The following is a 7,583-nucleotide window of genomic DNA, read 5'->3' as shown; positions in this document are numbered from 1 at the left end:
TGCTCCTTAAAATAACCATTCCTTGTCACTTTAACGCAGATCAAGAGTCAGAGTAACACATCTCAGGATCATGCAGTTGCACTGATTAAAAACTGGCATTAAAAGGTACTAGAAGGGAGCTACGTGACTCCATCATGTTTTAGTTTTTTGTGTGCCCCATGACTATATCATAGCTTCAGTTCAGCACAAAGCAAGATGTAATTTTTATGCTTCTTATTTCCAGCTGGGCACCAGTAATATTTAATTATAGGCAGGAAGATTCCTGAAAAGGTATTTCTACCGGGAGAACATACAAACTGTATCAGTGATTCTTACTACTGAAAACTGTCAGAAATGTTGTTTATTTCAGTATGTAAGAATAGGTAAAATACTAAGTGAGCTTTCTTATGTATAAAAGGCAAAGAAAATAAGCTTTATTCACTTGATGACTTGCATTAAGCTGCGTGTTTGTGGACTGGAGCTGAATGGGAACTGAACTGAAATGCTTTCTGGTTTCCACAGCCCTGATTCTGTAATACATCACTGGTTTCACTGAACACAGGTAGACTGAGGTTTTCTTAGTTTGAAATGTCTTTCTCAAAGTACTTTGTTAGCCTACTGATATTCCTATTTCCTAGCACATGTTGCAGACTTAGTATAATGAGTATTAGAGAAGGAAAAGAAATTCAATGTTATACTGAAATTCCTGGAAGGCAGGAAAAGGACCATTATAGGATCACACTCTAATAAAATCTGTACCTATTATTCAAAAGTACACAGCAAAGAAATTTAAGATGGATACTTCTCCTGTGCATAGACATTTGTCCTATGAGGTGGTATAACAACAGCTACATAAAACAGACTAATATCCAAATTAAACTCTACACGGGAAGAAACAATAAAACACACAAGATACCATTGGAAGAAAAGGAGCTGTAATTATTGGTGCTTCTTTTCACACTGGAATTTGGGTATGGGTGGAAAGAGTTTTGCTATTTGTTTTTAAGCTCTACCCTTTCAGCCATTTCATAAACAAACTCCCCTAAGATTATAGTGCAGCCTTAGTCCTGTCTCTATGGAGAAAGTCTGCAAACCTTTGTTTAAGAGTTTCATAAGAGTTCTCTGCTATTTAGGTTTCCTTTACAGCATGTTTATTAAGTTAGATAAATCCATTCTTGACTTCTGAATTAAACTAAGTAGTGAAGTGTGCAGGAGTCTCAACTTTCACTACAACTTGTTTCAAGCTTGTGATGTAGTGTCTGAGGTTAATTCTCCAGTGGGTCCCTGGACTTAAGAAAAGGAAATGAGCACATTTCAGAGAAGGGCTAAAAGTCAGGGCTAAAGCAACTACTTCGGGTAATACTATACAGGCTGAGGAAGGGGGGGAGGAATCCTTGGGAAGGTGGTAGCATGTTCCCTGCACTTTGAGTAACACTTTACTGCCATCAACTATAGCTAACTGATACCACCATTTGAAAAACACAGTAACAATGGATTGGGCCTTTTAAAGATCTTTTAGCCTCTCCTTGATATTTCAAATATAAGTGTCAAATATTGCCCAGACATTCTGTTTTGTTTTGTTGGTGTTTTGCCTCGCTCTTCATTTTCAAGACTGGGCATTTTTCCAAGAGCTGCGCTCCAGCTTGTGGCTTGAATAATTTTGTGAATTGCTGTGGCCCATTTTATTCATAGGGTCAGAGCACATGATTATAGTCATCTCTTCTGGTCTTAAAAGCTAAACAACCCTATGCTAGCCAAGAAATCATAATGTTTCAAGTGGTAGAATGCTTTTTAATGAAACATCTCAGTAGTCTGTAATTTTCCTAACATGTCAATGACAGTCAAAACTTAATGGAAGTTGCCTCCGTCTCTTCTTAAAGAACACCCCCCTCTAATCATTTATTTTGTATCAAGGCAGACGTGTTTTCCCACAGGACAGAGAAATTCCAACTGGGGTGCCATGAGTAATATTGCTTTTCTTCTGTTTAATTTAATTATTTTAGTGGATTATTCTTTTTCTTCAATTGGGCGAGATTTTGACACATTTTCATTTCCATCACCAAGATGGAAGGAATCACACTTAGGAATTCAAATCAATTCATTCTATCAGCTGATTGTGGGGGTTTTTATGATTCAAGTGTCCATTTCTTCCAAACCATTTTTTAACTCACCACATGAAAAGCACCTCTTCCCATACAACTTTCCTTTTCTCTATCTGTAGACCTTTACATTTATAGCACAACTAAAATTAATGATGTAGAGATTTTAAACTACTAAAAAAGCAGAATTTAAACATTAATTCTGTACTACCTGTTGAAACCCAAATCTTCTGAAATGATGTAATGATAGAATGGATTGAACACAACAGCATAGAATGAGCTATAGTTTTTCGTATTGTTTCACACCAACCAATTAACATTCTGGATTCTAAAGTATCCATTAAAAAGGCAAAATTTCTCATTTTTCATCTCCTTAAACATGCCAGAAGAAAATCTGTATAGACAGTAAGATAAGATATGAAAAGTTTTAATTCCACTCAATCTAAATCCTCAGTCTGTGAGCAATTTTGAAGCTAAAGGGATTAATTAAAGAGCAATTCCTCCATGACAAATGAAAACACAATTCGTTTTTCTTTAGGTGAAATGAAATAGTTTTCATTGGCTGCAATATTACTGGAGCTAAAAAATTAAAAATATAGAATACAAAAGCTGTTTCCACAAAGGCTGGACAGTCATATATGTGAATAAGTGCATCTATATAAATGCACCATACAAGAAAAGAGATGGGAAAAGGGAAACCAAGAAAAAGTACAAAGCTGTCTGCTATCTAACAGCTCAAATATAGCTGACAAAACTCCTGCACTTCTTTTCCAGGAAAAAAATGACAACATTTTTAAATTTCCTTGCTGTCTAAATCAGAATTGAACCACAAATTTCAAAAAGCCCTTCAGCACAGACACTTCAAAAAAATCATGTTAAGTAAAACCAGAATGAGTTTTGAAATTAACACAATATAATTCATAAAAGAGAATAAAGTGAATGCATTAGTATTGAGTCTATTGATGTGAAAACTCTAGATATTTTTGTATTTGTCATATCAGTACATTACAGTGAAATCTTTCCAGGCTGATATAAAGTTATTTAATATAAATATAACCATTATATATTTGCACATATAGTTGGAAGTCCTTCTAGAAAATTTTAAAGTTCACTCAAAGGCATACATTAGATCTCACAAAATAATCCTCTTTTACTGGGACAGTGATGTAACTAAAGCCACAATCCAAAATCTTAGGAGTATATAAGAACCCGAGGACATGGGGACACAAGCTTTGGCAGTATAAACATCCTCTAATATCCAGACATCGGGAACTTCAGAGCAAGTCAAGGTATCTGCTCTGATATTTTCTCTCTGGAGCAACGCGAAGGACTCACAAAAGGGTGGAAGAGAGAGAAACTCTGATTATAAAACACCATACAGGCACTCACTAGGGCAAGGGAGCTTATGTGTCCAAGCAGCTGAGCTAGCAATAACGAGTTTTAATTTGCTGCTAATGTACAGCTGCAGTGGGAGAAACAGGAATGATATCTGGGCTATTTTCTCTGAGTTACACTGGCAATGCTGCTCCCATCACAGCCAACACATTCCCTAGACTAGCAGTACAATTTACACACTATTCTTCCTTTAGATTTGTGCTCTAAAGTACAAGCTTGCATTTATTACACAAGTTTTCATTCTGCAACAGCAGTATATTGCTGTAAATTAGGAAGCCACCTGTGAGTAATCAGATCTGATTTTCCTACAGCCTTTTGTAACTTATTTTGTAACATCTTTTACACAGAAGCCAGATTCCTATTCTTCTTTTGTCTATCTAGGAGCTACTAGAAATAAATTCACAATGGAGGAATTCCTGATAGCTTTTCCTACTAAAGATGTTTTTTGGGGGGTGGTGGAGGGAGAATATGTAAAACTACGGGTCTCACAAGTCTGTCAGCTGTTACAGTTGCTGGCTGCAGGTTTCCCCAACACTGCAGAGATGTCTCATTTTTAGACCATGGTTTAAATCTATGCTTTGCCTAGGAAGGCAGGTTTGGTCAGTTAAGGACTGGGTGATCATCTGTTGATGAATTAACAGGTAAGTATCATAGCATCCAAGAATGGGAAAGAAAGAAAAGTTCCTCACTCCCACAGGAATTAGTACACAGCCCAAATCTCTCCTTCCACCACTGAGGCACAAGACCAGAGTGTTGTCAGAATACAGAGTGTGCCATAGCGGATCACACTAAATGTTCACTGAGCCCAGAATTTGTCTAGCAGGATTACAAAGGAGCTGAGCATGGAAAAGCATTCCTACAATGGAAGTCATTCCACCCTTCTTGCACTTTCACGAATACCTCCCAGTTGTGCTATGTCTTATTTGAGATAAAAGGATTGGAACTGGGTGCACTATTCAATACATGGGTGAATATCACATAGTTACTCTCTAGTCTTTTCTTTCTCATGTTTGGTTAACTTTTTGGTTGCTGCAGAGCACTGAGACAGTGTTTTCATGGAACTAACTTTTACAGTCCCAAGACTGTGATCGTGAATCATAACAGCCAGCTCAGAGCTTATAATTTTGTATGTGAATTTAGGATTGCTTTTCCCCATATGCATCAGTTTAGATTTATACATATTAAATTTCATTTGCCTGCACAATCTCCTGAGATACTTCTGTGTTTCCTCAGAGGTGGTCTTCATGTTTACTACCCTGAATAACTGATATCCTATCATCTCCAGGCTTTCTCACCTCTCTCTTCATCTGCCTGTCCCAATAGTTTATGGTATGCTTACCAGGACACACCCCAAAAGAGACTCAGCAGAACTCCATTAATGACATCCCTTGTGTGATTTCTTGGTTTTCCTTAAAAGTCTTTGGCACAAGACTTCATCAAAACACTTTCAGAAATACAAGTATAGCAACTAGTTCGCCCTTATTCACACTTCCTTATTGACCTCTTCAAAGACCTCCAACAGATTTGTAAAGCATGCAGTCTGTCCCACCAGAGTCAGCAATGGTATGAACGGTTATCATTCAAAATTTCCTTTTAAGTTTTATTCAACATAATCAGACAACTGTCAATGGATTACAAGCAGCCGAAATGTAAGCGGAAGCATCTCTGCTTATTTAACAGATTATGCTCATTTCAAACAAGACAAGACTGGGATGTTGAAGTACCAGGTGCTTGTGGGTCTTTGCTGAATCCAGTTTACTCCCTAGGAATCTGTAGGCATGACCATAAGGACCCTGAGAGCTATAGCCTACTAAGTAGCTATCATTGAAAATGGAAGTTAGGGCGCTGAAAAGGGCCTAAAGAGGGATAAAAGCTCATGAGCAACCTCAAATTTCCTAAGTTTTCCTAGCAATCTCAATCAGATTAGTTATAGATAGGAAATATTAAATTGGAATCACACTGACTTGAAGGACCGAGGAAATGCTACATTTCCTACATCCATCATGTCCTTGCTTCAGGGAGATGTCACATCCTGCTGCTCACAAGCATACCAGCAAGGGCATAAATGATAGAACAACCCATATTTCTGTTATTCAAGGAATATTTGCCACTGTCCTCTCTCTATGTTCCATAAACATCCAGCCATGTCAGGGAATAAGAAAAAGTAATCTGCTGTCTTCACAGCAGAAACAGCTTTCAGTCACAATTGGGAATTTCTGTATATCCCCTTCCCTACTGCTAAAGAATAAATAAATGCCAGACAAAAAAGATTAAGCTTTTTCTAACCCTCCCCCACCACCATGCAATGATCTATATGTTAATTTATAATAACACAGACGAAAATGGATGCAAAGGTTAAAGTAGAAGAGAAACAGAACAGATCTTGCAGAACAGGAGCTTAGTGAACAGGAATGTGATACCTGTAATTCGCTATTTTGAGAACATGAACGTTAGATGGGGATGTCAGAGGCTGTGATGCTATCAGTCATGCTCCCTCACTGTGGAATACAGGTACAATGCAACAAGCACTGCACAGAGCAGTAAACAGATGGGCTTCCACTCCACTGCAAATTTTATTGAGTATTTGTACATTCATTTTATCAGAAAGGAGAAAAAAACAAAAAAAAAAAGGCTTTTTGCTCTATTTTTACCAACATAAATACCTTTTATAGACTATGGGTTCGTCTGTCTTTGACCTTCTCTTTTATGGGGGAAAAATGAATTACAAGTTATGAAAAGCATTAAACAAAAAGAAGTATGAAAGCAAATGTGGCTCAGTACCCTGATTTTCTAAAATGTTATTATTAGTAAATAGCTCTCTTTTAAGAGTAGCCCTAATGGGCTATTAACAACAGTAGCTAACAATTTCAAGGCAATTAATAATATTTTAAAATAATTAGATGGCTAATATATTACATTAGAGCATACAGCAAGCAGAAGTCTTGCTGATTATATATATTATTCTCCCTACTTGGCTTAATGAAGGTGTCTGGCTTTCAGATTAATGCATTCTTGCTCTATTTTTATTTTTTTTAATCAGTGTAACTAATCCTCCCACACACTGTTGTAGCATTAAAGCAGAAAGATGTGGATGAAGCAGTGAAAGAAACACAAAAAAGAACATTAAAATGAACATTGTGCAAAGTAAAGAATCAAGATGTGGGAAATTAGAGAGAAAATGCAGAAGCCTGAGTCAACATTTATTTAATACCTTCTGCTTAATGCTGAAAACATAAATCTCTACACAGAGGTAATCACACCCAGATCATTTTGATTTTCAGAGCAAAGCAATTCTTCTGACAAAAATATTACCAACTCCACAGCCTAAATGATTGTTTTTCCTGTTTTCTTCAAAAAACAGAGAGAGGAGGGGGCCTTGGATAAAGGGAGATTTGTTCCAAATTGGGAGCTAATCTTTTCGGAAAGAATAGCAATGAATAAATTGTTTACAGTCAAAATCTTCTTATTCGTATTAGCCTATAACTACTTTCAAATATTTGAGCATGTCTGTGTGCTTAGCAACTGTCTGCTGCTGTGACTGCACAAGTGAATTGCCTTCACTGAAAGCCAGAATATACAAGTATTCCTGCCCTGCTTACCAGAAACGTACCATACCTTGCATTTTACCCCTAGGCTCACGAAACAATTCCAAAAACTCCATGGGGCAATGATCCCTGTTTTGGAGACAGGGAAGTGGAGCAATCACTTCCTTTGATTTTTCCTGTGTCCCAGGCTCAGCCCTGCACAGTAGCACATCTGATGCACACACACACAGAGCAAACATCCCCACATGCACGGCTCCAGGCCTCTGCTCCAGCTTGGAGGAAATCCTTCTCCCATTTCTCGGTGAAGTCTCAGCAGTACTGACTGGCTAAAATGCTATAATAGCAGATGGAAATGTCAGGTCAACCTATCCACTTACTGAATTACCCTACTGCATCTCCTACTGCTCTCCTACCTACATGTAATCCTCTTCAGGATCCAGCAGGAGCTGGTAAAAGTTACAAAAACCAACTGGTTAGTAAAAAGGACAAAAATCACAAAACAAACTCTTTCAGCATGGAAAATGTCTCCCAGGTGTCACAGCAAGGTAATATTTTAGCTGTGAGT

This window comes from Lathamus discolor, chromosome 3 (assembly GCF_037157495.1).
Source record: "Lathamus discolor isolate bLatDis1 chromosome 3, bLatDis1.hap1, whole genome shotgun sequence".
Classification (NCBI taxonomy): Eukaryota; Metazoa; Chordata; class Aves; order Psittaciformes; family Psittacidae; genus Lathamus; species Lathamus discolor.
The sequence above is the reverse complement of the archived record's forward strand: the minus strand, read 5'-3'. Positions refer to the sequence as shown.